The sequence below is a fragment of the Solanum dulcamara genome, chromosome 12, assembly GCF_947179165.1.
Source record: "Solanum dulcamara chromosome 12, daSolDulc1.2, whole genome shotgun sequence".
NCBI lineage: Eukaryota > Viridiplantae > Streptophyta > Magnoliopsida > Solanales > Solanaceae > Solanum > Solanum dulcamara.
In genome coordinates, this window is record NC_077248.1 from 21,190,038 (window position 1) to 21,200,951 (window position 10,914).

General features: G+C 36.3%; 1 long non-coding RNA gene across 4 annotated transcripts; it reads left to right on the forward strand.

Moving 5' to 3' along the window:
• Nucleotides 1-10,690, forward strand: LOC129876145 (uncharacterized). 4 transcript variants are annotated; one of them, XR_008763321.1, is made up of 4 exons: nucleotides 1-755; nucleotides 5,674-5,738; nucleotides 6,298-9,598; nucleotides 9,983-10,690. It is a non-coding gene; the product is annotated as an uncharacterized LOC129876145 (long non-coding RNA). The 4 variants fall into 4 exon arrangements; XR_008763324.1 differs by having other exon boundaries at nucleotides 8-755; nucleotides 9,120-9,598; XR_008763322.1 differs by having other exon boundaries at nucleotides 12-755; nucleotides 9,533-9,598.
• The last annotated feature ends 224 nt before the right edge of the window (nucleotides 10,691-10,914 follow it).

Genomic DNA, 10,914 nt, shown 5'->3' on the forward strand with positions numbered 1-10,914 from the left:
TAACCCAATTTCCAGTCCCCATTTTTCCCTCAACCAAAAATTACTCCCTTTTCAAATACTATACCCACCACAACATGTCCAATTCCGAGATCCCACCAAAAGCCAACGCACAACCAACATACAGCAAACCCATTTCCCTTTTCCCCAAATAGTCCACCGCGTACACCTATGCGCACACCCGCGTATACGTACATATGCGTATACCCTCGTCGTCTTCTCCAACGTTCACCCGACAACAGTACATAGCTGTTTCCCCACCCTGCAATCTCATCCTTTGGCTTGTAAGATTGAACCACGTAATGGCTTCAAGACGCTTCTATTCAATCCTAATGGTCCATCTCTCCTCGAATTCGCCCGAATTTGTTGAAGATTTGGGATTTCTGGAAGGAATTTGGGTATATTCCTTATCTGAAAGGAAGGAATTTAAATTTTGAATTTCGGAATTTCATCTGAAAGCCCACTTTTCCTCTCATTTTTTGAACCCCAATCCCGGTCTATAAATGCCCTCTCCTCTGTCATTATTTGGGTTGGAAAAAAAAGAGAGGAAGACAAGAGTTAGATACAGACGAATTAAGAGCTAAAAAATTCAAGCAATAGAGTGTTCACATAACTAGTAAGGTTCTGAGATAGAAATCTGGGGAAATTTGGTTTCTTATTCCTAAGAAGCTTCATCGAAATCCTTGGAGTTCATCTTTTTCAGATGAAAGGTTCATTTTCGTCTGACTCGTTTCCTCCCAGTCGCTGCATGAGAAGAGGTAAACACTTCTTAGCTCTTTTGTTCTTTTTTTTTTAATCAGCGTGATCAAATCGATTGGTGTGCTGATTTCGAAATGTTCTTGAGTAATGTTGTTTGAGTCTAAATGGCAGCTTTGATTTCTTCTTTATTCGCTTGGAGGTTTGCAGTGATGTATGTTGTTTCAAGATGGTTTTGTTCTTATCTAAGTTAGTTCTTTCTTTTCTATAGTCGTCTTAAGTTCATAATCATTTAGGTTTTTTTGGTGTGATTGGTTCTGACTCTGTTCGAGATGCTCCGGTCATCAGTGTTTTTACACACTATATATTCATGTGCTTATCTGTTCAAAAAGCTATTGTACCTTAGGTGTTTGAAGCTATCCCGGTTTGTTTTGCTCATTGTTCAATAAAACTGATCAGATTTCTAGTCTAAAGACTCTCTTATCTTTGTTTGATTTTAAAAAATGTTGGTACCATGACTGTTACATGCTGTCCAACTTTGGTCATTAGATGTTGTTCTTCATATAGTGTCATCTTCTATGGATATTGTGCATTGTTTCTGTTTAACTATGCTTGTTCTTATTATTTTCTATTGAATAATGTTGCTACCATGTTTACTTTATTGAATATAAGCTACGTTTTTCTCCTTTACTTAGAATTACTTAGTTATATTCTTTCTTGCTTTACCTATCACTAGCGTCCTTAATCATTATCTCTAACGTATCTTAAGATTAAGTTGTTCAATTTCGAGTAGAACACTTAATTGCTCAATTTTGACTTCTCTGTTAGAACAAACCCTGTTTAAGTATGAGCTTGTTTCCTCAAGTTGTCTTTGTCTTTGTGACAATGCATATATATTAATTATGATTTATTTGTTGTAATAGCTTTGATCTTTAAAAAATATTACTGTTATCTGAAAGTTCTTTCTCTTACCTCCCTGTTGCATTTTAGCATTGGCTAAATTATGAAACATTGTTTTAATAAGCTTGGGTTGATGCTGCTCTTGTTTATTTTTAGTTTGTCAATTCATGATTTAAAATTGTACTCTATCACGATCTGTTCTTAGTTTGTCCCTTGTTCTAGTTGATTTATCTTTCTTTGAAGGTGATTTATGAGTACGTAGTTAGCCAAAGTAAGCATGATTTTGCTCTGTTTGTGTGGATTCCCTTTATTTGGACCTTTGCCTTATCTGCATATTCTCTAGAAATCGTAGGATGGTAACATTAGTTAAATAATTTAGACATTGTGCATGCCAACTACTCTAATATAATTAAAGTGATAATACTAAGGTTTGTCTGCTAGTAATGATTTTTGTTTTGCAATATGAATGTCAGTATGTTTGTTTCCTATTTTAATTCACTACTAACGTGTGACATCTTGCAGTGCTGTTAGTTTATTTGTTTTTTCCTTTGTCATGGTTGAAACTTGTCTAAACCCATTTTATTTCAATGGTTCTCACTATTTTTATTTGGGTTCATTCGTAAACGAAATTCCACTCATAAGTAGGTTCACATCGTGATCTAAGTTCCAGTCATTTACTAATTCTCATTATCATTTTTCTAAACATGAACTTGTCAGTTGGAGTCTAATTTGGACTCCATCCCTCGCATATCGTCGAGTCTCGAGTCAACCCTATTTTGTTAGGATTGCTAAGAAGCTGATACACGTTTAGAGGAGCTGAATTACAAATTTTGAGGAGAAAAATAGGCTATATACAACCTATATATAGGGAATACAAGTGGAAAAGTGGTTGTATACACTGATATATAGCGTGTATATATATCAATGATATACTGTGAAATTGAGCTAAAATCCCAAAATACAGGTGGTTCAACAACTTATTTCGGACGTACATAAACTAAGTATTGGGCCAGATTTTCAGATTTTGTTTATATTATTATTTTATTTATTCGGGTTGCAATAATTTAATTACTTATGTTTACTTAGATGTTAATGTTTAGTTTGGTTTAACTTAATTAAATTCCCTAAAAGAAGAGCCATTCTTTTATGATTGATTTACTTCTTAAAATGATTTTACTCAAGAGTTTCCTCTTTTACTTGAGTCATTTTGATAAAAAGTCATTCCTTTCAAAATTATTTCAAAGGTTTCAAGATATTTTCTCAAGTGAGTTTTTAAATTGTTTCCCTTTAAATTATTCTTCTAAATAGCCAAATAACTTAAATCATTGGATAATCGCATATTAACAGTTATTTTAAGTGCTAAAACCTTCTTAAAGTAGTAATATGAACCTCTTATTCAGTTTTCTCTAAATTTTTATTACTTAATCTGTTAAAGTCTTTTAAATTAAGTTTTCATAATTTTTTTAAAAAATTAAGTAGCGATTTCTTTTAAGTTGATTTTTCTTAAAGAAGTTGAAATGAAATTTCAAAACCATCTTTTCAACACATGACAAAAATGACGACTCCGCTGGAAAATTCGATAGGTTCTAACCATTAGGTTTAATTATTTGGCTATATATGTAATATTGTTTACTTGCATTTATTTGTTTAAATTGCACAAATTATAAACTGTTGCAAGGTAAATAGAATGCATTAGGAAAAGGGCGGTTATGTGGTCATCTGCGCCTGTCCCTTCAGAAATTAATCCTTTACTTTTTAAGTAATAAACGGATAGTTGGTTCATGGTCGTCCAACGCAGTTTATTATATTCACCCCGCAGTTTGTCCAACTCGAATAATCGGTCTCTTTTCAAAAGCCCACTCTAGTCCATCTAGTGTAGAGCAAAGGCAAAATTCTTTGTTTAGTGCATCAACCTAAGTTTACCCAACATTCAAGGTATGTTGGGCCTATAAGAAAGACCACCTTGAGTCAAAAATAGCCTTCCGCCAAATTGGATGCTCATACTTATATGTTTAAATTTGAAGGTTGTATATATTGTTTAGCAAACCATTTTCCTTCGGGGTTGGGAGTTTATTTTAATAGCTTAGTCTAGTCGAATAAGGATCTTCACAAGCTGCTATTCTATCCAAAATGTGTTGGCATTCAAAGTTGTCAAGAAGTTCAAGAATGAATAACCTTCTACAAAGGCATAGTTTAGAATTGTACTTTTAAGACCCCAAAAATTTAGAAAGTCCTAATAAAAGAAACAAAAGATGAAATCTCAAAAATACAGAAAATTGGCACACAATGGTGATCACGGAAGTCCATCACGGGCCATGGTACGCACCACACCTCTTGGTGAGCCACCGTGGTGGAAGTTTTGAACCCCTACCCTGCAGGAAGGGACCACGAGAAGGGACCACGTACAGTGGTGAGCACCACAGGCCGTGAAGCCCTCCATGGTGACCCCTTCCCTATAGCCCCAAAAAACTTTCCAAGGCAAGGACCAGGAGGGACCACCAGGGGTCGTGTAGCTCTTCATGGATCGTTGTGTAATTCGTGGTGGTCACTTCTACAGGGCCTCCTGCAGGTCCTGCACCACGACCATTGTTCACGGGTCGTGATGCCCTCCACGGACCGTGAAGGTCTCTGTGGAGGAAGTTTAGAGACTTTTCCTGCAAACTCCAAAATCTTTTCCCCAAGTTTTATTACCACGGGACGTCACCAAGGGCTGTGAAGAGTCCCCGTGAAGTCCAATCCAACCAGTTTTAAAAAGAAATATTTTGGTCTTTTCCTATGTTTTAATATGGAAGTGTGGTCGTTTTTGGGACTGAATTGACCTATCTAAAAGCCCTAAACTCTCCCAAGCCCTCATTTCTTACACTTAGACTCAAACAAACAAAGTTCTTCCTTTTCAAGTTCTCCCAAGGGTTTCAAGCAAAGCTAGGGTTTCATTTCAAGATATCTTCAAGCCTCCATTTCTTTTCAAGTTTGCATTAGGGATTTGTTTCCCCAAGCTATGTGGTTCTCATTCATGGGTTCTTCCATCCATGAAGCCTAAGTGATTTCTAAACTCAATATTTCAACTTCAAGTAATGAATTTTATGGGTTTTTATTTTATGATTCCAAATGTGTAGATTATTGAATATTCGAAGTTTATTTACTTACCTATATTACTTATAGTGACTCTTATTTACATGAGATATATGATTTATCAAGGTTCTTATATGAAGGCATGAAAGTAGCTTTAAAATGTATTGGTGGGTTGTTTTAAGATGTTTTAAATTAAGCATTCCTTTACTCTCATGCATGCTAGCATTTGATTTAAATGATAAGAAAGATGATTGATTTGAACCCATGTAGTTTTACTATGTTTTCAATGAAATTTGAATTGAAAGTTTTGACTCCAAAATGAATGATTATGAAAACAAATGTTTATGATGAAAAGGGAGCCTTATGAAATGAAAGAATGATGAAATAATATGAATGATGAATGAAAGGGATTCTTAGCCAAAGAATGGATTCTTTATGTGATAAGGAAAATTCTCACATATTTGAATCAATGAAGGTTTTAATGAGCTATTCTACAGAATGATGTTATGATGATTTAAAGCTATGTAAATGATTGTGTTCTTATTATATGAACTATTCAGTGGGAATGTCTTAGCACCGAATGGGGCATTGAGGTGGGATTCCATAAGAAAATTCTAGAAGCAACACTTTGTCTCATTAACTACGCGCCGACACAGGAGACCTTGTAGGCTTAGGCTAGTGGATCCACAAATAGCCCTTAAAGTTAAAGTTAAAGAAATGAATGAAGTTGACGGAGTTCTACCCGGCAAATAGTCTCCCCGTGCCAACGTAGGAGGTTATGTTGGATTCCATGTAATATATTGCATGGTCTTAAATGTCGGTTATGGTCACTCTTTCACAAAATAAACATTTCAAATGTTATTTATATGATTGATTATGCATGCATTGCACTATGTTTCATACTATACAAATGTTCTAATGTTTCCTTAATGTTCATGTATGCCTACATACTCAGTATATTCAAAGTACTAACACATATTCTTTTGCCTACATAATATCACAATATAGGAACCGACGTTGCTCCACATTCACCTCCACATGGCTAGTTAATTGCGTTGAAAACTACTACTTTGGTGAGTTCCCCTGTTTTGGAACAACATTCCATTTCCCTTTTTCTAGCTTATGACATCTATAGACTATTAGTTATCTTTGGTACTTTTGAAACTACATTTGATGGTGAGTTAGGGACATATCTTAGTCCCCTCCAAGTCTAAAGATGTAGAGATATGGTTGGACAAATAGATGATGTTTCGTGTCGCTAATGAGTCCAATTCTATGTCATTCATTATCCCTTTATTTTTTGCTTGTTATTGAATGTCATTACCTATAAAAAGCTAAATGAATGCTAAGAGGCTTGAGTGAGGTACCTCCGGGTGTCTCATTCACCGTGTCATGTCTAGGCCTTAGGCTTGGTTATGACAAACTTTATATCAGAGCTCGAGGTTTTGAATGGTCCTTGGAGTCCAACATACCACGTCGAATAGGGTTTTATTCATGATTGTGAGGTATGCCACAACTATGAATAGGAGATTATGAGATGTTTAGAAAAGTTTTCACTTTTTTCTAATTTATGTCGTGCCCTAGAGTGTCCTAAGACTTCTTCTAACTAACACATCATTTTATGTCCTCTAGATCATGCCTCCTAGAAAAGTTCCTCCACCTAGAGCAAAGGTTGATGATGAGGACCAAGCTCCTACAGTTCCTGAGGCTCCACATTATGAGGAAAGAGTCACACATACCGAGTTTCAGAACATTATCACATATTGGCTCAAGTCGTAGCCAACCAAAATAATCAAGGCATTGTTCCTCCTCCTTAAGTGACCACTCCGGCTTCTAGAATTCGAGACTTCAAGAGAATGAATCCGCCCGAGTTTGATGGTTCTAAAGTAGATGAGGACCCTATGGAGTTTATTGAGGAGGTTTACCAAATCGTGGCTATAATAGGTGTCCCTCCAAATGAGAAGGCCGAGCTAGTGGCCTATCAACTCAAAGGAGTGGAAAGGGTTTGGTATGGGCAATGGATTATTGAGAGGAGTAAAGATGTGGAGCCTATAGAATGGGAAGAATTCAAGGGAGCTTTCCTAGATCGTTTCTTTCCTTTATAACTAAGAGAAATAAAGATTCAAGAGTTCATAAATCTTTGCCAAGGAGCCGTGAGTGTGAGGGAATATGCCCTCAAATTCCTTAAATTGTCTAAGTATGCTGCTTTCATGGTCTCCGACCCGAGGGTGAGGATAAGCAAGTTTATTTCCGGTGTTTCTAGCTTGGTATCCAAAGAGTGCAAGATGGCCATGTCGGTCAAGGAAATAGACATCTCCCAACTCATGATATATACGAAACAAATTGAGGATGAGAAGTTGAGGGAGAGGTCAAAAGGGTTCAAGAAGGCTAGAGTTGATGGTGGAGGGTTCAATCAAAGGTCCGGCTACAGTGGTAGCGGAAAGGGACAAGGTAGATAATTATTCATGGGCAAGGTTCCACCAATGCTCCTCCTCCAAGTTTAAATAAGGACAAGGTCCCTAATCTGGTGGTTCCAAGGGAGAACGTTGGTGCTCAAACCTTTCCAGCTTGCAAGAAGTGTGGGAAGACTCACAAAGGGAAATTCTTAGCCGGCTCCAATGGATTCTTCAAATGTGGTAAATTGGTTCATCATGCTAGGGATTGTACAGGTGGTGGTGGTGTTAGGCCTCAAGGTCAAATTGCTCACAGTCAACAAGCTCAAGCATTGGATGGGAATTCCATTAGTTACACTGCGTCTGGAACGTCTAGTTTGGTCTAGTTGAGTGTTGACTTAGAACCCTAGGACCTTAGGATTTGTTTTGCATACTCACAGTCAACAAGCTCAAGCATTGGATGGGAATTCCATTAGTTACACTGCGTCTGGAACGTCTAGTTTGGTCTAGTTGAGTGTTGACTTAGAACCCTAGGACCTTAGGATTTGTTTTGCATATTTAGGCTAAAAGTTGAGTTTTATGCCTAAAAGAGGCTCGAGAGGGTATTTTCATCATAACACTATTGTTTTGGATATCCGTCTATTCCATTAGTTCCTAAATATGTTATATAATCAATTTGCACTATTAGTTCGTGTTTATAGAATTTTGGATGAGTTTCGAAGGTTAAAAAGATATTTTGAAGGCTGCTGGTGCAATATTTTAGTGACGAAAAAATAGACCTTTAGCGACAGAAAATGGGTTTTAGCGATGAAATCGTTGTGTTAAAAATCTATCCAAACCCGTTTCATATTTTTGACATTTTGGAAGCTAGAAAGGTCCGTTTGAGGTGATTTTCGATGCATTTTTCTCCCATAATTATTGCGTACATATTTCTAACCTTATTTTACTCATTTCCTAAGAATATCTCTTTCATATTTTGTGATTTCTATTCACAAAGTGAAAATTTTAAACCCCAAAGTAAAATAAAAAATTGTTGATTTGAAGATGATTTAAAATGGCTTTTCATTGATTTTTGGGATTTAATGTCCTTGTATTGTGGGTAAACTGATTTTGACAAAGGTCTTTCAAGTTTTTTCATTAAGCTTCGTTGCAAATATGGGTTTTGGGGTTACTTCTTCAAGTTGGAACATTAGTAATTCTCTTATTTGGAGCTCAATTTTTACTTAATATTAATGGATTTTTCAATGCCAAACGCCTGTTTACTTGTAGAACGTGATTTTTAAATAAAATTATAATTTTGACCTAGTCGATTTCATAGAGGATTTTGTACCATTTTACCCTGATTCTAAAGCCTTGCAATATGGGTATCATTAGACTCCTTTTGATAAACACTTTATATTCTTGATAGTTGGTGACCGTTATGGAGTCGGTGTTTGTGAGTAGACCTCCAATTAGAGTGTCCGATCCTTTTTTGGCCTTCAAGGTAGGTTTGGCTATCCTTTTTTGAGACTGCGGATGGGTAATTAGTCATTCAGATGTTATAGACTTTGCGATGGGGTCGTAATGTGAATTTGGACTATTGTTTATATTGTGATACCCATGTGGGAGGTTGATCATTACTGTGTTACCTGTGTGGGGGCTTATTTGTGTGGTTTAGCTCGTATGGGGGCATTATTTACTATTCTATTTGCTTTGAGAGCATGCAATTCATGATTTTCTTGTGAAATATTCTTGTAACACTATTTGACTTATAATGCCCACTGAGGGATTGAGTTGGGGGTTTTGATCACACTTGAGCAATGAAATACTTTCCAAATGGATGAACACTTATTTTAATGTATTTCCTTCCCATTACTATCTATTGAGGGTGTGTATCATGTTTCGATTGAGTATTGAGAACTTTGAACCTTATATTACATATTGAGTTGAGTATTGCCTCCATACCATATGTGTTGTGATTTATTCATCCTCATTCATCGTACTATTGGTCTTGGAAAGTTGAGAAATGTGGAAATTCTTTTTAAGAAAGAAAATGTGACACCTTTTTATATCTTTGACAAGTGCTAGGTGGCAACTTGATGGGATATTGAGATTATGATTTGGTATATGGACTGCGAGTCCCTCACGGGTCCTTTTCTGGAAGCCTTAGCTCGACAGGTGTATACGATAGGTTGTGCGACAATTTTGATTCCACTGTACCACCACACAATTGCATCATCTCATTGCATTGCTGTTTGGATTATTTGACTATTTGATCATATATGATATTAAACTGTCCCTTTGCCTTTACCTTACTCACATTGTTCTATATAAATTTATGGCATCGATGGTGGAATGAGACTTTTCTTTATGCTGGTGGAAATGTTCCTTAGTTTATTTTATAATTATGATTAAATTCATATACTCAGTCAGTCAAATCTACTGAGTACATGTGAATTGTACTCACCCCTACTTCTGTGTAACTTTTGATGCAGATTTTAGTTAGGGTACTCCTCGTTGCGGTTGATCATAAGTAGTGGACGGGTGATTTTGGACTTATGGTGAGATTATGTGTTCCAGATTACCATTAGTTCCATCTATCTGTCTCAGTCTCTATTTTTAATTTTAAAGACTTGTGTTGTATTTCAGACTTGAAAGTTGTAGTAGATGCTCTTTATGCTTATGATATCAGGTTTGGAAAATTTATTGTTGCATTTTATGTTTCTTTCATTATGGTCTGACTCCATTCTAGGAGTCTCGTATGTGATATGATTTCCTCTTTTTCCATAATCTTTGAGTTATCTCTTGAGTTAGAGCGCTTACACAACAGGTTGTGGTTTGGGGTGTGTACTGATATTTTGCGTATTTACGACACTTTCGATGCTAGAAAAAATGAAGTATCATGAGTTTTTGTAGATATGGTGTTTTTTTTGTTTAATGTGCAGGAAAATTAAGTCGAGCCCATGAAATAACAAATCTGCTAAAAAACCCATCAAAGCTGATGACCACGAGTGCCACCACAGGCCGTGAATCCTTATACAGCTTGTGCAGGATGACTGTTAAAGGTTAGGTGCTGAAAAAAATGTAAAGAAGGTGTGCCAAGTAAAACTCCATGAGATCCTTGACCGTCCGTAATGTCCATCATGAATGGTGGGACTTGACCGTTAAAGGAGCTATGATAAAACCTAAGAAATTCTCCAAAATACATTAAGATGGAACCCTATATGGGTTGTGTAAGTGTTCACAGATCCTGAACGTGAGGTGTGATAATCAAAAGTAGAAAATAATAGAGGAGCTTGTATAAGGCCCTCCATAAATGGTGAAGCTCTTAACGGATCGTGAGGGTGCCTGTGGAGGAGGTATGAAGAAACTCAGCTGAAATCCAAGTCAAAGACATTACGTATGTATATGGCTCGAGAAGTTGAATACAGATCGTGAAGACCAATCCTGAACCTGACCCGAATTATGTTTTCCTATTTAGTTTAGGATTTGGTTTTGTACTTCTATAAATATCCCATTTAGGTTTTATTTTGAGGGGAACACAGTTATGTGCTTGGAATGCCTTTTGAGTATTGTAAACATTGTGAGAATATACTTCGACTACTTTTCAAGATTCAAACGTGCAATCTAATCTTTTGTTTTTTCTTGATTCATTCTTCGTCTTGAGATTCAAGGTTTACTTGTGCATACACGTAAGTACCGCCTTATGAATTCTATATTGATTCTTGATGCAGTCATTGCGAATATGAGTAGCTAAACCCCATAACTAGGGTTGTGGGAACCATGACAAAATAATGAAGAAGGCAAACGTATAGGTGATTATTGTTAAGTGTTTAGCAATGCATTATAATTTTAACAAGTGCACGTGTTAAAACTT